Here is a 21580-nt window from a genome sequence, read left to right on the forward strand (position 1 = left end):
CCGTGGCTCACTTGGTTAATCCTCCGCCTGTGGCGCCAGCACCCCATCTGGACGCCGGGTTCTAGTCCCGGCTGCTCCTCTTCCAGTCCAGCTCTCTGCTGTGGCCCAGGAGGGCAGTGGAGGATGGCCCGAGTGCTTGGGCCCTGCACCCATGTGGGAGACCAGGAGGAAGCACCTGGCTCCTGGCTTCAGATCAGCGCAGTGCTGGCGGTAGCAGCCATTTGGAGGGTGAACCAACGGAAGGAAGACCTTTCTCTCTGTCTCTCTCTCTCTCTCACTGTCCATAACTCTACCTGTCAAAAAAAAAAAAAAAAGATTTATTTTTTAATTTGAAAGTCAGAGTTACAGACAGGGAGAGAGAGAGAAACCTTCTATCCGCTGACTTACTCCCCAAATGACCGCAAGAGCCAGGGCTGAGCCAGGCCAAAGCTAGGAGTCAGGAACTTCATCTGGGTCTCCCATGAGGTTGGCAGGGGCCAAGTACTTGGACCATCATCCACAGCTTCTCCCAGGCCATTATCAGGGAGCTGGATCAGAAGTGGAACGGCCAGGACATGAACCAGCGCCCCGATGGCATGCCGGTGTCACAGGCAGCGGCTTTACCTGCTGTGCCACAACACTGGCCCGGGAACACAGAACTTTGGAAATGACCACACAGCAACCAAACTCAAAGCCAGGATCCCTGGAAACCGTGCACCACAGCACAGGAAACGCGGGGGCTGTTCTCACCAACGCAGCTAAAACATGAGGCTATGTTCAAAAGGTCAAGAGAAAACGGAATTAAAATATGGGTTTAATCAGGGGCAACACATTTTGCAACAACAACGAGGGGTTCTTCAAAAAAATTATGGAAAATACATATTATGAAAAAAAAAAGCTAGGCATGGATTTCAAAAAATTCTGCACCAAAATAAACTCATTTTAATTCCACTTTTTCCACAAACTTCTTTCCCACAAACAGCAGTCTGTGCTACTCCTATCCATTAATTCCATCTGAGAAAAGAGAAGGGAAGCGAGTCACAAATCTGCAACATGGTGGGGCTTAACCGGCTGCGCCACAGTGCTGGCATCCTATATGGGCACCAGTTCAAGTCTCGGCTACTCCACTTCCCATCCAGCTCCCTGCTGTGGCCTGGGAAAAGCACCAGAAGATGGCCCAAGTGCTTGGGCCCCTGCACCCAGATGGGAGACCTGGAAGAAGCTTCTGGCTCCTGGCTTTGGATCAGCCCAGCCGCAGCAGCTGCAGCCATTTGGGGAATGAACCAGTGGATAGAAGACCTCTCTCATTATCTCTCTTTGTCTCTGTAACTCTGCCTTTCAAATAAATAAGTCTTAAAAAAATAAACATGTCATGAGCTTTCTGAAGTACTCTCGCATGTGCTGAGACTGCGTGGACAGCGTTGCACGCCTTCTCCGCTGAGCTCCTCCCCTGGGAGAGGATGAAGACAGAATCGGGACTTGGATCTGGGTCCAAGGGTACAGGGGCCAGGAAATCCCTGGGCCTGGCTTGAGCAGAGGAACAGGAAGGCAGCCCCCACAGGACTCGGGGGGGGGGGGCCGCTTGTGTAAGAGGTCCCACCGCCTCCGGGTCTGGGAGAACAGAGACGGAATTTCCACTCCCCGCTAAGAAAGCTCAGCAATTTAAAGACGTTTTCCACTGGAATATACAGCAACTTCCGTCTGAGCGGTATCTCAGAGCTTTGCCAAAGGCTGCCCCTTCTCACTCTGCACGACGCTTACAAACGCGACAGCTAAGTCACTTTACAGAATGGGAGACTGGGACTCGCGGAATCAAGTGACTTGGCAAAGACATACATGGCAAGAACCCAGGCCTGCCACCACTGACCCTGTCCCCATTTGGGAACCTGCGCTGTCTGCCCAGTGCCTTCCCGTGGGAAAAGCACATCGCGGCTCCAGGTCCTGAGCTGAGGGGCACAGCCCCAGGAGAGGCACCTGCAGTGGGGGCAGGTGGAGGTGTCAGGACCAGCAACCACTACCTTCACTGCTGGATTTTCAGTCCCAGGTCAGCAACACAAACCTTAGCAGGCAAAAACGCATGAATAAACCAAGAGGCAGAACCACAGGCAGCCAAAGAGGCTGATACAATGTAACGTTTTACAGCCACTGGAAATTGGACTCCTGCCTGTTTCAATTATGAGCTGTACTTTTCTGATTTCCAAGCCCAATTTTTAAGGTACATTCTTTTTTGTCTGCTCCTGAGCAGCTCAGGAGCCTTTGCACATGAAAAAATTAAACTTATCCAAGTCCCCCCCCCCCCAACCCCTGGTGGAGAGGCAGGTTGGCACAGGTGCCAGGAGGTCAGAGCTGGGGCCACACTGCCTGTGCCTGAACCACACACCAGCAGTGAGAAGCCTGCAAACCTGGGAGGAGCCCCCCTCACCCCCTTCCCCGGCACAGAGACCAATGGCAGCCCCTGCCTGGAAAAGAGGTGGGAAGATTCTAAGACCAGCCATGGAAACGTTTGTCTAGCAAGGTGCCGGGGAAGTGTGCCACCACCCACGATGACATCACCCAGGCAAATACAACAGGTATACTGTTGTCAACCACAAACTACTGGTCGTGCTTTTATGACGTCCATGTGCCCCACCCTGCCACCTCCGCTGCCCAGGTGTTAGGAGAAGCTATGTGGGCAGACAAGGGACACTGCCCTCCCGAATGGGCCACAACGGCCCGGGTCAAGATCCCAGCAAGAGCCCGCCTACTTCCCCCTGAAGCCAGTGCATCAGATGCACAGGTGACTATCCCTGCCAGCACACCAGACACAGAGAGAGACTGAGGAGTCCAGGGGCTGGGGGGCAGCGCCAGCAAGCACAGTCCAAGGAGTTCAGACTCGGGGCACAGCTTGGAGCCAGAATCCACCTCTGCCACTGACCAGCCATTTGCAGCCAGAGGCAAACCCAGTCCCTGTTCAAGCTCGGGTCAGGCAACTCATTTCACCAACAAGCTGAAGCCACAACAAACAGCTCCAATGTTTTTACATAGACTGGCAACATTTTAGATGTTTATTATGTCTTCTTTATTTGAAAGGTGGAGAGACAGCGATCTCCATCCATGGTTTCACTCCCCTAAATGCTTACAACAGCGAGGGTTGGACCTGGCCAGTGCCAGGGTCTAAGAATTCAATCTCAGTCTCCCACACCAGAGGCAGGGACCCAACTATTTTTTTTAAAAAAAGAATTATTTTATTTGAAAGGCAGATTACAGAGAGCCAGAGAGAGAGAGAGAGAGAGAGTGAGAGAGAGCGAGAGAGAGCGAGCGAGAGTCTTCCATCCGCTGGCTCACTCCCCAAATGGCCTCAACAGCTGGAGCTGGGCTGATCCGAAGCCAGGAGGCAGGAGCTTCCTCCAGGTCTCCCACATGGGTGCAGAGGCCCAAGGACTTAGGCCATCTTCTACTGCTTTCCCAGGTGCATTGGCAGGGAGCTGGATCAGAAGTGGAGCAGCTGGGACTCGAACCAGTGCCCATATGGGGTGCTGGCACTGCAGGCGGCAGCTTTACCCACTACACCACCGCGCTGGCCCTGGGACCCAGCCATTGAAGCTATTACCTATTGCCTCCCGCAGTGCACGCTGGAAAGAGGTTAGAATCTGGAGCAGAGCTGGAACATGAGCCCAGGCACTCTGGTCTGAGATGCAGGCATCCCAAGCAGCTGCTTAGCCACCCAGCTAAATGCCCACCCCAGCTGTTTCTTTTTAGAAAAAAAAGAAAAAACCCATTGAGTCCTCAGTACCTTACCAGAATCACAGATTTTCCCTGATTGCAAAACTCCACAATTAGCAAAATTACCTACACTGCAGCAAGGTCCAGGGCTTGAGTGCAAAGCAATGAGACTGCTGCAAAGTCAGCCCTGCCCAGCCCAGCACAGGCACCACGGACGCAGAGAGGACCCAGGCAGAGACCCTGGCCCACGCTGGTCACACGATGACCTGGGAGTTGTACACGGGGAGCCCAGGAATACAGATTCCGGGGTCAGGTAACCGGCAAGGCTGCATGAGCTTCGGTCAAGGTGCAAAAGGTAATCCCTGTCCTGCTCGGTGTGAAGCAGCGAGCCACAGAGCAGGAGGCTTGGGGGCCGGAGGGGCCGGAGGGGCCAGAGGGGCCGGGCCCCAGCCATGACCCGAGGAGGGGGAAGGAAGCTGCTGAGGCTGATCCAACCGCCGGCTCATCCTCCCGTCTCGTTCCATACGCACCCCACCGGGGGCACAGTCGTGACCTGAGACCCAGCTCATGCCTTCGAGAAGCTCAGCCCCCAGATGCCGGCCACGAGCCTTCTATTCTCAATGACACAGACCCTGGGGGAGATCCCAGAGCTCAGAGGACCACACGTGGCCACAACCACGGGAACAGCTGCAGAGATGAGCCGCGGGCGACTGCTTTCTCTCCTGTTTATTTCGCCCCAGATTTGCTCTCCGGGAGCCCAACTGACCCAGGTGCCGAATTCGTTTATTTTCACTTGTTTTCTAGGGAAAGGGGAAATAAACCGTGAGAGGGTGCAATGACCGAGCAAGGGAGGGGGAACCAAGAGGAGTCCAGACAGCCAGGTCCTGGATAGGAGAGTCGACCAGAAGCCTCTCATAACAGACTCGCGTAGGCTGGTGTGTCTCCTTGGTTGCATTTACAATAATAATAATACAAGAAAGCACTCAGTGGTTAGTAGTCCCGCTCCCCGAAATAAATTCCTTTCATTACGACGAGGTGAAAAACATTAGCCTGACTCCTCTTCCATTTGCACAGCACTTCCCAGGTTCCCAAGGGTGTTCCCACACATGATTTCACCACCGGCCTCTGCAGCTCTGGCAGGACAGCCCTCCCCACCACCCACTAGGAGGAAAGGGACCCAGCGGTGGTTCAAGACTTGCTCAAGGTCACAAAGCAAGTCGGGGAGGGGCAGGGACTCATCTCTAAATTGAGCTTTCTCCATACTGCCCCCCCCATCCCAGGGGAGACAACATCTGGGGCACTTCGCTTTCTCTTAGCCGGCAGCCTTAAATGCGACAGCTACACTACAGCGGCTGCAGCAGCGTGGATGGGGAGGATGGGGGTGGGGGGACAGCCTCTGTGTATCAGAAACGGAAGTGTCCCCTACAGAGGCTCGCTCCACACTCCCCGGGGAATCCCCCTAGCCCTCGGCTCCATTTTCAGATGCACGCCCCGAAAACTTCGGCTTCCCCACGCTTCGTTCACAAGCCTCTGGCTTTTCCCAAAGGACGTCATAATCCTTGGGATGTTTGCTCGTCACAGTGAGTTGCTGTGGAAATGGTTACTGGGGTTAGGAAGGACTGCGACCTCGGCTGCGGGAGAGGCAGACGGGTTTCCCAGACCTGGGTTCCAACGGGAGAGCCGAGGGGCCCGGGCCCTCCAGCTGTCCTTGGCGGAGAGCTGCTCCTCTCGCCAGCATCGCTCGCTGCCTCCACCTCCCACTCCCCAAGGCTTCTCCCGATTCCCTGTGCAAAGGTGCCAGGGCCTGCTACACCCACACCACAACAAAGCCAAGGGCCGTGGAGCCCAGTCCCATGAGAACACAGGCACACCCACCCACACGTGTACACACACACACATATGCACACAGGTGCTCTCCCCTAAGCCTCCTCTTCACCTATAGCCTGCGGCCTCGCAGGCTGCAGACCCCTTTTTTTTTTTTCCATTCTCCTATTTAGGGCTCTCTCCCAATTCCTCACACACACCCTGGCAGCAACGTCTGCATGGGATGCTACCGGCATTGGGGTGGGGGCAAGTCTTGGTTACTCAGGGGTACAGCACCCCGGCCCTCACCCACCTCCCTGACCCCAGTCCCTGGGACAACCTAAACCACCTCACACACGTCCAGATGACCCCTCCTGGGCCTGACCCCCCCTCCCCCACCAAGTCTGCCCTGGATGTGTACGTTCAGGTCACACACACACACACACACACACCTGGAAGGCAAGGACCACGTCCTACTCAACACAACCACCAGCTACCCTCAGGCGGAGTGGTGCTGCAAAGCAGACCCAGACACGTCTCCCCCACAGCGGTATCTGTTTCCATAGAAGCGACAAATCACAACCAAACAGATCCAAATAAAGCTGAAGAGGCCGCCTGCAGGGCCCAGCACAGAGGACGCCAGGCCAGGTGTCTGGGGTCTGGGGTTCAGCCTGTCTTGATGCGTGACCCTGGCTCAGCCCCAGGCTTCTCTGAGTCTCCCTCTTCCTACCTGTGACATGAAGACTTGATTTCAGTTCCTCCCAGCTCCTGCAAAGTGCCCGGGCACTGGGGAACAAGGGAGAGGTGGTGAATGGAGGCTGAGTCTCTGTCTGGGATTCACGCACTGGGGAGCATCTGACCCGTGGATTTCCACAAGCAGCAAGGCCTGGGCACCAATGCTTACACAGAAAGCAGGTCACACTCCTGAGCTCCGGCCAGAACTTCTGACCAGGAACTGGCCACAGTGCGAGAGCCAAGGAGGAAGCTGTGAGTGGCTGTGTCGGCCCTGGACGAGGAGGGTGGCCGCTGCCCCACTTCCTGCTCCAACTCTCCCTGGAGGAAAGAGCTCACCTGGGCAGAGCCTGGGAGAAGAAGCCCCAGGGGGAATCCACTCCCTGCTGGCCCGGTTCTCAGGAGGCCCTGGCCTGGCTCAGGACACAAAGCCAGGCGCTCTGGGAGTAACTCACTGTGCTGTTCCCAGCAAAACCCTTCCTGGGAGTTCCAGCCACCGGCTGCCCCTGAAACACTGAGGAAGACGCACTTTCTCTGTGAGTCTGAACAGAGGGAAACCACAGATGAAACAGCTTCAGGTCACGGCCCTCCATAAAATGCTTTCCGAATGCAAGTACAATAGAAGTGGCTTTTGAAATGTGGCTTCAACAGGGAGCCAGAGGGTGAGGACAGACAGAAGGCTCTGCCTGCAACAGAGCTGCCCCTTCCCGGGGCTTCAAACAGCAGGAAACGGTCCTAGGATGCTTGACTTCCCACGCGCGGGATGGAGGCCCCGGCAGTCACAGGTGCACGCGGACACAGTGCACCTTGCGCTGGGGTCCTGCCCTCCCGCGAGATGGTATGGCGGGGCTGTGCGGCCACCCAGCCCCTTCTCCCTGTCTGGCCAGGGGCTCCCGTTCCCCTCCACCAGGTCTGCTTCCGTCTTAGCCTTCCAGGGCCAGAGGCAACAAGAACAGGGAAGACCAAGCTGTCCGCCAGAAAGGCACGCACGCAGGGCCACGCACGCCGCGCCCCGCATGCGGCCGCATTTCCAGGACTCCCGGAGCCAGAGGACGCCCGGGGGACGCTCCAGCGGGTCACGTGCCGTGCTCAGCCGCCCGTGCGCTCGGCCCCGCTGACGTAACTATTGGAGAATTTAAAAGTCCCAAACTCGGAGGAAACCCAGAGCAGCGTTTTATGGCGAATCCACGCGCCCGCTGTGGCCCGCCAGGGGTGCCCCAGAGCCACCCACCAGGACCACCCCGACTCGGAGCCAGTGGGGATGGTGCGGAGGCCGTGGGGACCCCACCCCGTGCGGGGACCCCAGCCGCTGGCGCAGATCTCGCCGGCCCCATTCCGGCGAACGAGCCTCCGGGGCAGGCGCCGCGGCCCCACCGGTAGCCCGGCGGGCGCGCTCTTCTGCCATTCGGCCGTTTCGCCTCCCTTCGCCAGTCCCGGTTGGCATAAGCCGAAAGGAGCCCCAGCGAGTGCGTCCCGCAACGCCTTTGTCTGGCGGCCAAGGTCCCGGGTCCCGGCTGCCGGTCTCCTCCCTGACCCCGGGCGCCCGCCGGCCCACCCGTGGCCGCAGCAGTCTTACCGGCTCGGGGCGGTCAGGACTGGCCCTCCCGGAGCCGCCTTCCTTCAGGGACGCCACAGCCACAGAACCCTGGAGCGGTGGAGTTTTCCGAGTCCGCCGGTGGCGGCGCGACGCGTGGAGTCTCCACGGCCCGCTCGGGCCGGGGGACGCAAACTTTCCCGGGGCAACGGCGCGGGGCGGGCGCGGGGACCGCACAGCTCCCCCGAGGGCTCGGGGAAAGTTGCAGCACAAAAGGCCAATGACTGGGAGCGCGGCGCCGGCGGCCGGGCCAGGCTCCTCCCCCAGCGCTGGGCGCTCCGACCCGGCCAGCGCGCAGCCAGCTGCTCGCTCGGGCGCCCGCCGCGCTCTCCGCCCGGGCCAGGAATGCGCGGCGCGCCCAGACGCACGGAGGCGCGGCGCGGAAGCGCACCGGCTCTCGGCGGGCGGCGCGGCCCCGCAGACTCCTTCCAGGAGCCTCTGAGTCATGAGAAGTTGGTGCCGCGCGGGGCCGTTCCACGGCGCTTTCCACTACCTGGGGCAACCCGAGGAAGGTCACCGCGACTCGGTGATCCAGCAGCCCGTCGCAGCTCCTCCTGCGGGGGTCGCCCGCTTGCAACCCCAGGTAGCTCAGAAAGAGGTTGGGGTGACCTGGCGCATCCGCGGTGCCCAGAACCGCATTCCGGCCCTTTCCTCCCCTGTCCTAAGGGTGCCTAACCACTCATCGGGGGCGGGCTCCGCACCGGGCACGCTGGTTCCCTGCAACCCTGGCTGTGCTGCACCCCTGAAGGAGGCAGAGGTCAGGTGCACCCCACCTCCCGAGGGGGCAGGCTGCTGCTAGGGGTGAGTTTGTTGTTTGTTTCCCATGATGGAACTCCTGCGCCGACGCTGACCTCACACCCACAAGTGGAGCTTCCCTGCCCACACCCACTGCAGGTCACCTTCTATATGTGGCCGCCAGGCTTCCTGTTTTAAGTTTAGTGTCCACGAAAGCATTGCTATATTTTATATACTCAGGGGCCAAAGGCCGAGAGGCTCACAAATGACTCAACACTTCCTTTCCTCCTCTTAAAGAAACAGATGCCCCAGGCTCGAGGGCTCTGTGGTATCAAGAAATGGAATCTTAATAGCCTGCTTGAATTGTTTCTCAAAGCATCGTGAGAGTCTAAGGGTGTCATTTCCGAGAGAAATCGAAACACAAGCGTATCAGGGACTTACCAGCGTGGTACTAGTGTGCCCATTTCACAGACTGATAACTGAGACCCAAATAGGCTGATTTGTTTACATCTGTACCATTGGCTACTGATGAAGTTAGAACTGGGATGCAGTCTTTAGGGTCTTGTGCCCTAACCCTAAGGGCACAGTCGTGTGTGTAAAAACATAACCACGCACCACCTCGTGAACTGGAACTCGGGCTGAGAGCTGAGATGAGATTGACAGGTGCAGCTTCATCACAACACAGGTAGGCACTGCTGTCTCACTAAGGTCAGCAGAATGAAGGCCCGCCCCTTCATCCCTGGAGGATTGAATACATTAAGTGACATGGCAGAGGGGATTAGGTGGCACTTGGAATTGAAGCTGCTAATCATCCGACCTTAGTCCGGAGAGATTATTCTAGATGATGTGGGGGGGCCCAGAGTAACCACCATGGTTCCTCAGAGGGGAAGGAGGGGAGAGAGAGGGGGGAGTGGGAGGAGCAGAGGCAGACACTTGCAGATGCTGTGTTGCTGGCTTTGGCCCGGTGGAAGGGGACCATGAGCCCGGAATACAGGTGGTCTCGGAGCTGCACAAAATGCAAGGGCGTGGCTTTTCCCTGGGGCTTTGGGAAAGGAACAGGGGCCAGCTGAAGGCTTGGCGTTAGCCCGCTGAGACCCTTGTTAGGAGTTCCACCTGCAGACTGCAGGGAAGTATGCTCCTGTTGTCTTCAGCCACTAATTTTGTGGTGATTTATTAGAGCAGCAATAGGAAACTAACACAGGAGGACTCTGGTGATTCCTGTGAGCTGATCTCTTCTTGGAAGCATTGTGAGAGAGTGCCTTGAATTCCATGGCTGTCTCCAGAGTTTACAAGCACTCACTGCCGGAGAAACGCTCTGGCTGACCCCATTCCCCCTCGGAGAGGCCCCAGGCTCACTCACTGCACTGCAGCGGTCTTGGGCAGCTGGCACTCACACAGCCAGGGCCCCATGGGACTTACTCATTGGCGTATGAATTCCAGGGCTCCCACAGTACAAGCAATTGAGATTCAAGTCCCACTATGACAAACACAAGAAGAGGTCCACATTGGGACCTCTCAAGCAACCCACACAGCCCTAGTCCTAGCCACAGCCAGAAACATTGCCTGGACAATGAACTTGAACCTACGGCAAGTGTGCACTTCTATCTCCTCTGCTCCTGTTCAGGTGACAACACAACACCACACTCAGGACAGGTGTGTGCTGTGACCTCTGTCCTGGGCTACCTGGAATCTATAGGAGACTCAATCACAGGCAAGAGAATGTCTGAGAGACCGGATCCATCGCTGAATCTGTACCGTCCTCAGGAGTGCTTGGGTCTGAGTTCTGGGGATGAGCTGTGCAACAACATGGGCTGAGAGTTTGCAGCAGGACTGGGAGCAGACACTATTGAATGATCTTCTCCAGAGTCCTGTGGTTCCTGGAGTTATATTTTTTTTAAAAAAAGATTTTATTTATTTATTTGAGAGGCAGAGTTATAGACAGTGAGAGGGAGAGACAGGGAGAAAGGTCTTCCATCCACTGGTTCACTCCCCAAATGACTGCAATGGCCAAAGCTGGACCAGTCAGAAGCCAGGAGCCAAGAGCTTCCTCTGGGTCTCCTGTGTGGGTGCAGGGGCCCAAGTGCTTTGGCCATCTTCTACTGCTTTCCCAGGCCACAACAGAGAGCTGGACAGGAAGAGGAGCTGTTGGCACTAGAACCTGCATCCAAATGGAATGCCAGCATTGCAGGTGGAGGATTAACCTACTGCGCCACAGCGCTGGCCCCCTGGAGTTAGCTTAAAGTGTGCCTGGGAGGCACCTGCAGCACCAGGCAGAGCTGGTCATGTCTTTGGGCCCCACAGAGGTTTTGTTTGGAGAAGACATTCATTAGGAAGGAAGGGAGAGGAGAGAAGAAAATATGAAAGTACCACCATCGCCACTTGAGAGCGTGCTTCTGCTGTTGGAATCCCAGAATCCCACCTGAGAGGGAAGAGGATGACGTAGTCAAGGTCGCAGGCAATGTGGCATCTAGAACGCAGGTTTTAGAAGACTTTAAAAGAGAGAAGCCTTTGGAAGCAGGGTTCATGGAGTACAATGGGTCCTATGTATGTTACCCAGCTCCAACATGATCAGTCAAGGCCAAATCTGTTGTTTCCACAAGCTTTCTTCCCCTCCCCCCCAACTCAGATTATTTTGAAGCAAATACCAGAGAGATCGCGTCATTGCATCCATCAGTATTTCTGTGTTGAATCTAAAAGGCCAGAACTGGGACCTCCCTTCACAAGGACCAGTCCGTAAAAAGGGCTCCTACTCCCTGGAGATGTTCACAGGAGACAAGCAGCTGCAACAGCGCCAAGGAGCGCGCTGGGTTACTGTTTCAGAATGCAGATTCCCGGGCCCAGCTCCTAGGCAGTTAGGGAAGGGGCTCAGGTGTGTGCCCTTCAGCAATGGGGTTCGGGATCATTCTGATCTCTTTCAAACCGCACGGAGAAACTCTGAACCTGACCTTTGGGGGCCGTCATGGTTTCCTGCCTGCTTCAGCTTTGTTCAGGTAGATGCTTTAGGCGTGGACCCCTGGGTCATTCCCCTTGCTCTTCGGAGGAGCCCATGCAGCACAGCCCCACCCTGCACCTGTGTCCCTGCCTGTCAGCACTGTCATGAGGGCATGCTGCCTGGAGCCACTGCGGGCAGCTTGAAGTGACAGAGGGGACATCAACCACGCCCTACACGTGGGAAGCAGAAAAGGGCCTAGGTCCTCAGTGGTGACAAGAGCTGATGAATTCCTCAACCTCAGAGGTGCCCGGCCTCCCACTCCCCACTAGGTAAGGTGACACACCCCTGGGGCCGGTGTTGCAGTGTAGCAGGTAAAGCCGCCACCTCTGACAACAGCATCACATATGGGTGTCTGTCGGTTTGTGTCCCAGCTGCTCCACGTCCCATCTGGCTCTCTGCTAATGCACCTGGGTAAGCAGCAGCAGACGGCCCAAGTGCTTAGGCCCCTGCACCCAAATGGGAGATCCATATGGACTTCCAAGCTCCCGGCTTCGGCCTGGCCCAGCACTGGCCATTGCAGCCATCTGGAGAGTGAACCTGCAGATGGAAGACCTCTTTCTCGCTCTCTGTCTCTCCCTCTCTCTCCTCTTTCAAATAAATAAATGAATAAATCTTTAAAAAAAATTGCTACACCCGTGATTGCTGCAGTTTTCTGGTCCTGGTTGCCTGTTACTTGCAGCCAAAGCATTCTCAAAGGACTGTGATGTTGACAAGATGCTGCACGGAAAGCCACAGAAAGGAATGAAAAGCCGCACTGCAAGCGAGCCTCCTGGAATAGGAAAGGCCAGTGGGTGCCCAGGAAATCTCACGGGCCCAGTCCACCAGGCAAGGCGTTGCTATGTGTTTGCTGCTGCCTGTAATACTGTGTTGCGATGGAATGGGCAGTTAGCCTCGTGACTGATACAGTGAAGATGCCTGCGTCCCACACTGGACTCCTGAGTTCACCGCTAGCTCCGGTTCCTGACTCCAGCTTCCTACCAACGCAGACCCTGCGAGGTAGCGGTGACGGCTCAAGTAGCAGTTCCTGCCACTCACAGGGAAGATGACCTGGACTGAGCCCCTGGCTCCTGGCTCCAGCCCAGCCCAGTGCCAGCCACTGCAGGTATTTGGGGAGTAAACCTGTGGGTGTGCTCTCTTGTAAGCTAGCATTTCTCTCCCTCTCTCCCTCTCTCTCCCTCTCTCCCTCTCTCCCTCTCTCCCTCCCCCCCCCCACCTCTCAAATAATTTTTAAAAAAATGCTCTGCTGTGGCAACAATATTTTGCTTTGACTGAGAAGTGACAAGTGACATGACAATTAGAAGCCCGGCTAGAAACCTGTACCCAAACGTCTTGACACAGACATACCCATTAAGCCATCAAATCGTCACTGCGCGGCTGCCATCACCACTCGTCTCCCGGCGTAACATGTGAAAGACAGGGCCGAGCTCACAGAGAAGCACGAGCATCGAAGACGCCGGCGTCAGAGCGGGAAGAACGGGGCCGTGGCAGGTGCATTAGAAGTCTTTCCAGGAGATGGAAGGGAGCGCCCTTGCATCCCACGGGGCCGCAGCCCCTCCTCTGGGCTCCCCCTGTGCTCCCAGACTGCCAGTACCTCCGGTCCATCCTGAAGAGGTTCTGGGAAGTGAGGTGAAGGACAGGGGACACTGAGGCTGGCTGGGTAACTGCCGGGGGGGTACGCGATGCTGAAGGAAGGGGGGCACACACAACCCCCGCCAGACAAGGAGGCCGCCAGCCCCCTGCTGGGAGCTGGGGTCCAAACTGAAGCTCATGCAACTGCTTTGTTGACCGACCACCAGTCAGAAGCTCAGCAACGCCGGGACCCTGGATTACAACACGCCGTCCTCAGAGAATCAGAGGAGGCTCTGGTTTGGACACACACAAGCCAGACAGCAGACGCCTCCTGACACTAAAGGGGCTCAGGCACTTATTAGAAATCACTCGTTCCGTACACCTGTGGTCCTGGCCCTGTGCCAAGCACCAGGGTGAAAAAGGCAGCGGCCATAGGGTTCCCGTGTACGCGTCTACGTCCAGATGAGGGAACAGCTACCATGTGAATGTGACAGACAGAAAATGACTGTTTTATTACACCAGCCTGGAGAGGCACAGGCGGCAGAGGAAATACTTAAGCTGAGTTTTACAGAGCAAGTGGCTGTTGGCTCAGACTATTAGTTATGCACTTAAAACATATTAGGAAACAAATATAATTAGCACACCGAACTCCCAATTTCAGAGACATCACTGGGGCAAAGCTCAAGTGATGAGTTGAAATAAAAATGATGCGGGTTAGGCCACCACTGTGTTGTGGGGCGCTGGGTTGTGTCCCTGCTGCTCCACTTCCATTCAACTTCCTGCTAATTCACGTCACGGGAAGGCAGTGGAGCACAGTCCAAGAGCCTGGGCCCCTGCCGCCTACATGGGAGACCAGATGGAGCTCCTGGCTCCTGGCCTTGACCTGGCCCAGCCCTGGCTGCTATGGGCATCTGGGGAGTGAGCCAGCAGAGGGAAGATCTCCCTTTCTTTTCTGTTACTCTACCTTTCAAATAAATGAACCTTTTTTAAAAACAGAAACGGTACAATTTAAAGAAAGGTAGTAAGTAATGATACAAGTATTACATAGCTGTGGCATGAGAATGATTGACACTGATAAAACAGCTAAACAGAAAGTGGATTTGAACCAGAGTAGAGAAATGGAATGTTCCAGACGGTGAGAATTCAATCACTTCTTTTTTCTTAAAGATGTATTTATTTATTTGAAAGGCAGCATTGGGGCTGGTGCTGTGGCGCAGCAGGCTAACGCCCTGGCCTGAAGTGCCGGCATCCCATATGGGTGCCGGTTCAAGACCCAGCTGTTCCATTTCCTATCCAGCTCTCTGCTGTGGCCTGGGAAAACAGTAAGAGGATGGCCCTAGTCCTTGGGCCCCTGTACCCACCTGGGAGGCCTGGAAGAAGCTCCTGGCTCCTGGCTTCAGATCGGCACAGCTCTGGCCATTGCGGCCAATTGGGGAGTGAACCATCGGATGAAGACTCTCTCTCTCTCTCTCTCTCTCTCTCTCTCTCTCTCTCTCTGATTCTCCTCTTTCTGTGTAACTGTGACTTTCAAATAAATTAATGAATCTTGAAAAAAATCACTAAAAAAAAAAGAAAGGCAGTAGTACAGGGAGAGAGAGGGAGAGATCTAGAGACAGAGGGAGGGAAGGGGGCAGGGAGGGAAGGATAGAAAGAGAAGGAGAGAGAGAGAAGGAGAGAGAGAGATATATATATCTTCCATCTATTTGTTCATTCCTCAAATGGACACAATGGCCAGGACTAGCCCAGGCTGAAGCCAGGAGGTCCATCCTGGTCTCCCATGCAGGTGGCAGCGGTCCAGACTCTTGCACCATCTTCCATTGCTTTCCCAGATGCTTTAGCAGGGACCTGGATCAGAAGTGGAGCAGCCGGGACCCGGAATCAGTGCTCATATGGATGCTGGCATCACAGGGAGCAGCTTAACCTGTGCCGCAATGCTGGCCCCACAGTCTATTCTTGCAGAAACGCAGTAGCTTGTGACAGGAAACGTCTGATTGACTCACTCAACAGGTCTCTCTCAAGCACCTTCCATTGGCCATGGGGCTCTAGGTGTTGGAGAGAAAGAAGGGAAGACACGGGGCCCTTGCCCTGGTGAATTCTTCCCAGATACGGGCAGAAGGCCAGGCCAGGCAGGTGGGCCAGGAGCTCTCGGTCTTTGGTGCCTGTGTGCTGTCTGTGGACCACAGCATGATCTCCTCGGCGGGGGGGGGGGGGGGGGGGGGGACCAGGCCTTCCCCCAGTGCACCCTGCTCCCCACGCCCCTGCAGCACTGACCCCCCCACCCCCGCCTGCTGCTCTTCTCCATCTGTACACTCTCCTGGGAAATGAGTGCCCCTCAGAGGCCAGTCTCCCCCGCCCTGCCCCGTGAGGCTGTTCCTGGACGATGGGCGGCACCTCAGGGCTTCACCTAGCTCCCAGTGCTCACCCTGCAAGATTAGCTCGTCACCTGCCAGCTGGGAAGAGGGTGACACACCAGCCAGGTGACAGCTCGCCCTGTGCCTCCTGACTGCATCACTGGAAAGAGGAAATCAAGAATTGGGGCTGGCACCATGGAGCACGAGATTAAAACACTGTGGGCATCCCTTATGGGCATCAGTTGGATTCCTGGCTGCTCCCCTTCCAATCCAGCTCCCTGCTAATGCACTTGGGAAAGCAGCAGAGGACGGCCCGCGTGCTTGGGCCCCTGCTATCCATGTGGGCCACCCAGATGGAGTTCCTGGCTTCTGGCTGTGGCCTGGCCCAGACCTGGCTGTTGCAGTCATTAGAGGGAGGGAGCCAGCAATGAAAGATCTGTCTCTCCCTCCCTGTCACTCTGCCTTTCAAGTAAATAAATATTTTTTCAAAGAAAAGAAAAATCAAGAAGGCAATTTAAAACTTCAGAAAGCAAGGACTCTATGATTAGTTAACACTGTGGATGGCAGCTGCTGGCTGGCACCCTGCTGAGTGGCGTCCACCTCTTCTCCACTTTAAAATTCTCATCAAGAGTCTGTGGGGGTGGGAGACAGTACTGTGGCGTAGCCGGTGAAGCCACTGCCTGCAAAGCCCACATCTCTCTAGCTGGAGCCCTGGCTGCTCCACTATCTATCCAGCTCCTTGCTAGTGGCCTGGGAAAAGTAAGGAAAGCTGGCCCAGTGTTTGAGCCTCTGTCACCTATGTGGGAGACCCGGATGAAGCTCCTGGCTTCAGCCTGGCCCAGATCCAGCTGTTGTAGCCATTTGGGGAGTGAACCAGCAGATGGAAGATCTTGCTTGCTCTCTCTGTAACTCTGCCTTTTAAAATAAGTAAATACTTGAGGGGCTGGCACTGTGGTGCAGTGGGTTAACACCCAGGCCTGAAATGCCGGCATCCCATATGGGTGCTGGTTCAAGTCCTGGCTGCTCCACTTCCGATCCAGCTCTGTGTTATGGCCTGGGATAGCAGTAGAAGATGGCCCAAGTCCTTGGGCCTCTGCACCCACATGGGAGACCTGGAAGAAGCTCCTGGCTCCTGGCTTCAGATCGGCACAGCTCTGGCCATTGCAGCCAATTGGGGAGTAAACCATAGGATGAAAGACCTCTCTCTCTGCCTCTCCTCTCTCTGTGTAACTCACACTTTTAAATATATAAATAAATCTAAAATAAATAAATAAATAAATGTGGGGAGCAACTCAGACTAGACTAAGTTACTGGAATTAAGACTTATTCTATGCATCTGCTCTCCCACAATATGGCGCTGGGAGAGAAGAAAACAGTTTCTACACAGCTGCCTCCAGTTCAACTGATAAACTGTAGGACCTACTCCTGATTGGAGGAGAGCAGCGTACTCGGCGTGTGGGTAGCAGAGTTGGGATTGGTGGAAGAGGACTATAAAGGAGGAGAGAGACAACATGCACCAGGAACATCTATCTGAAGGAACACCTGTGCAGCCCCCGAGAGAGCCGGCCGGCGGTGTGCCGCTCCCCCGCGGAAGTGGGGAATGTGGCAGGGGGAACCGCCCTTCCACGGAGGTGGAAGGGTCGGTAGCCAACCCGGAAAGAACCAGCAGCAAACCCGGGGAGGGCTGAGCAGACGAAAGAACAGCGCAGGGTCCTGTGTCGTTCCTCCACGAAGACGGGGAGCGACAATAAACACTTGAAAAAAAATAAAGAGTCTATGGGAACAGGCGTTTGCCCTGTGGTGCTACATCCACATCCTATATCCAGGTGCCTGGGTTCGACACTCAGCTCCCGCCCCTTACACCAGCAGACCGGGGCGGAGGGGGGGGGCAGCTCAAGTCACTGGGTCCCTGCCACCCACGTGGAAGATGTCTGCTTCTCTGCCTCTCAAATCAGTTTTAGAAAGAGTCTATGCAGTGGGTGCTGCTATCATACTTCATCCACAAGGGAGGAAACGGGGGGGGGGGGGGGCCAGGGTCGGGGCAGCCGCAGAGGCAGGGAGAGCCGAGCTGAGGTTCACCCACAGGCTGTGTCCACAGACCCCAAGCTCTTACCCACCACCAGGGCAAGGGGTTAAACATGCGTTATTGCTCTGTGTGCGGGACATGTCAGGACATGTTTGAAGAACCAGGGCCAGAGCCCGCTCTGCCGTACCCACTGGAGTGGACTCTCATTGCAATATCGTGAGGTCCATTTTACTTGTTACCCCGGTGCGGGGGGGGGGACTTTCTCTCTAGAAGGAATCGCTGGGCTGAGCGTCTGAACTGAGTCCTGGCATTCCAGGAAGGGCTGCACAAGCACCAGGACGCATTCCTGAGCGGCAGCCCCGCAACACTTGGATGGAGGGCGGAGGCAAGTATCTGTAGGCGGAACTCAGGCCTTCCAAAAATTCAGCCATGAGCTCCGCCCAGGCTAAGAAACCCAGAATACACACGCGGAAACGATGCGGCGGCTTTCCAACGGCTCTCAGCCCAGCGAGTTTCTCCAGGTGGCCTTTGGGTTTGCCATGAGGGCGCCCCGGGCTTGCTTCACGCACGCAGGCCTGCCTCGCTCAGACCTGTGTTCAGGGAGTCCTGGTGCTGGGTCCCTGGTCAGTCTCCTGGGCGCAGGGCACCCGGCCCAGCTCCTCCAGGGGCCAAGGTGCTCCCAGACTGAACTTGGCCTTGCCCTAATTTCAAGTAAGCCTCTGACTAAACAGAAAGCCCAGCTCTGCCTGCTGTACCGTCTCCCCTGGCAGGAGAACAGCCTCCTCCGGGAGGCAGAGTCAGACACCCCTGGCCCACAGCGCGAAGGTAGAAGAGCAAGCACCTGGTGCCCCTGCTGCAGCAGAGCCAGGGTCTGCTTCAGCTTCCACAGGGGTGCTGAGCCTGCGAGTGTAGACAGCTCATCACCCATGAGCAGTGCTGAGTCTTTGATTTGCTTCTGCATCTCTTGGAACCACAGCTCTCTCTTGTGCAGATTAACCCTGGGAGCCTCAGAGGCCCCCTGCTCCCGGGCTGCACCGCCTATCCATTAAATCAGAACCTCTGGGGTGGGCATTTCAGGGCCAGCCAGGACTGAGAACAGTGCAAGCCCACAAGCCTGGTGGTGCTCTGGGGGAACAGCACACTCCTGACACCTGCCCTGGAAGTCCTGACTGTTGCAGGCATCTGGGAGAAGAATCAGCAGATGGAAGCTTGCTCGCTCACTCGCTCTCTCTCTCTCTCTTTCCCTTCCCTCCCCTCCATCCCTCCCTTTCTGTGTCTGTGTCTGTCTACCTCTCAAAGAAATACTTAAAACTGCAGATTCCAAGGCTGGTGTCATGGCTTGCAGGCAAAGCTTCTACCCGTGATGCCAGCATCCCATATGGGCACTGGTTTGAGCCCCAGCTGCTCTACTTCCAATCCAGCCCCCTGCTAACACACCTGGGAAAGCAGTGGAAGATGGCCCGAGTCCTTGCGCCCCTGCACCCATGTGGGAGATCCATGGGGAAGAAGACCCTGGCTTTGGTCTGGCCCATCCGTAGCTGTTGCAGTCATCTGGGGAGTGAACCAGGAGATGGAAGACCTCTGTGTGTGTCTGTCATCTCTAACTCTGCCTTTCAAATACATAAATAAATCTTAAAAAAAATAAAAAATAAAAAAGGACAGATTCCCCTCTCAGCAGGCCTGGGATGGCGCCTGAAGCGTTACCCCTGCAAGCTCCTGGTGAGACTCTGTCCGCGTGGTGAGTGCTGAGCTCCTGCAGCAGGGACTCCCAGGGGGCAGTTTTGCCCCCGGAGGAAACTGGGCGGGATCTGAAGACATCTGTCATCGTCGAGACTGGAGGGATGCCGCCGGCACCTGGGCTGCTCAGATCCTACTGCACACACAGCAGCCCCACAGCGATCATCAAATCATCAAGTTCTGGGGCTGCTGAGGGTGAGAAGCCCTGCCCAGAGCACCCAGCACGGGGCCTGCATGTGGGAGACTCTCTGCTCCACGCAGTGAGAGGACAGACTGGGGATCTGTAACTCTGTGCCTTTGTTGTTGCATTCCTGAAGTGGCCTGGCCAAGGGATTCCACTGCCTACTTGAGGGAATTAAATGGGCACTCCTTGTATCCACTGGGCAAGACCATCATCGTACAGACATCTGTTGAGGAGTGGCTATGTGCAGCCCATGGTGCTGAGGGCTAGGCAGCAGGTGCAGGCCCTGCACTGCCGTAGTGAGCACTCCTCACTGGGCCCCTCTCTGCACCAGCCCTGCTCAGCTCTTCCTGAAATCAGAGAAGACCTATGTGGCTGCCCACTTCATTCCTGTGCTCCAGCAGGTACTAATTTTATACCCATTTTACAGATGAAGAAACTGAGGCTTTAAGAGATTAAATCAGCGTGACCACTGTCCCACAGGGAGTGACAGATTTGAATCCAGCTCTGTTCAGCCGAAAACATTCATACTCTTAGAACGGACTCTTAGAAAGTGTTCATACTCTTAGCCTAGAATGAAATCCCACTCGGCAAACTGTAACGGATTTGTTCCTGCGGGATACCTGGGGTCTCCCCACTTTGCTGAATCACTCCCCTGCCTGGGTTTTGGCCAACTCTGGAACCAGGATTTGGTGGGGGAGGGGCAAGACAGGCTGATGGGGGTGGGGGCGGGGGCGGGGAGGGGTCGCTCCTGCCTCTACAGCTTTTGAGGCCCAGGTCCACTTCTGCCTTTGGCCCTTCCGCCACTGTTTTGTACCAAAGGAAAATCCATTAGAGGAGGAGACAGAAAACAGCCTTTGTTAGGCGGTAGAGCAGCGGCTTCTGGGACTGCCAGGAAGCAGCAGGAAGGGGGGTCGACCTCCCCACTGCTGTGGGTCCCGACCCGAGTGAAAACGCAAAGGGAGTTTCGGACAGCAAAGGCCGTCCCCCGGGGCCATCTCCAGGCCCCGTTCCTGCTGAACCCCCCGGCCGGTGGCGAAACTGGAACCAGAGAAGATTCCGAACACAAATTCCGCAGGGAGCCTGCTGGTTCCCACAGGCAGCTTCTCTCATCCTCGAGCAGAAGCCAAAGCAAACCCCAGGCCCATTAGGAGCATTTTATCTCCCCAGCGCTCGGGGCCCAACTGTGCAGCAGGAAACCTGACGCGGCTGCCGCGTCCTCTGAGGGTTTCCTCCATCCACGGCGCACTCAGCTGGAGGATGTGAGGCTGAGGGCCGGCTGGGCCGCTCCTGCTGACCCCAGAGGGCTGTCCCCCTCAGCGTCCACCCACTGCCGGCGCCCGGGTGAACGAGGCAGTCTGAGGACGGTTTTCCTGCAGTCTTACCGCCAATGCAGAGGCAAACGGCCACCGCACGGCGCACAGGCTGAAGCCAAACTCTTCTGCAGAGCAAGATCGCCTTGTGCGACACCCTCAGATACAACCAAGGACAAGGTCAAACCAGCACCACCTCCAGAGAGCCATCGAGAACAGGAGTGCGAGCTGGCTCAACCCCGGGCCAACTTCCTGGCAACGGCAAAGGCAGGCTTGCTCACCCGAGGGCCAGCGGGTGCTGGAAGGAGCTCTGGCTTTTTGTTTTTTCTCTTAAGATTTGCTTATTTGAAAGTCAGAATTAGAGAGAGAGAGAGAGAGAGAGAGAGAGATCTCCCCTCTGATGTTTCACTCCCCAGATGGCCACAACGGCCAGGACTGAGCCAGGCTGAAGCCAAGAGCTTCATCCAGGTCTCCCACATGGGTGGCAGGGACCCAAACACTTGGGCCATCATCCACTGCTTTTCCCAAGCCATTAGCAGGGAGCTGGATCAGAAATGGTACAGTCAGGACACAAGCCAGAGCCGGTATGGGATGCTGGAAGCAGCTTTACCCACTATGCACAACACTAGCCCCAACTGCCCTGGCCTTGAAGATTCTATATGAGTTGGACCAGTGGCCCCTGGCAGCCTGTGTGGCTTTGAGGAAGTCACATACCCTCTCTGGGTCTCAGGTCTCAAATCTATAATACAAAGAGGCTAAGACTCCGAAGGTCCTCTCATGACTATGAATGCCTGAGCCAGGCACGAGTTGCTCCTGTCTCAGAGACCAGATCTCTGCTCCTCCACCTTAGGTGCCCAGATGTCCTG

At 56.1% G+C, this 21580-nt stretch overlaps 1 protein-coding gene across 21 annotated transcripts in view; it reads right to left on the reverse strand.

Annotated features, from left to right (window-relative positions):
* TACC2 (transforming acidic coiled-coil containing protein 2) overlaps window positions 1-21580 on the reverse strand; it is a 208012-nt gene that overhangs the window by 111453 nt on the left and 74979 nt on the right. The window contains exon 1 of one of the 21 annotated variants that reach the window (XM_070057110.1): window positions 7793-7932. The exons of the other annotated variants lie outside the window; for them this stretch is intronic. The gene's annotated coding sequence lies outside the window, so the exon portion shown is untranslated. Of the gene's footprint in view, window positions 1-7792; window positions 7933-21580 lie in introns of those variants that run through there. 21 annotated transcript variants of the gene reach the window in all.

Source organism: Oryctolagus cuniculus, chromosome 15 (genome assembly GCF_964237555.1).
Source record: "Oryctolagus cuniculus chromosome 15, mOryCun1.1, whole genome shotgun sequence".
Taxonomy (NCBI): Eukaryota; Metazoa; Chordata; class Mammalia; order Lagomorpha; family Leporidae; genus Oryctolagus; species Oryctolagus cuniculus.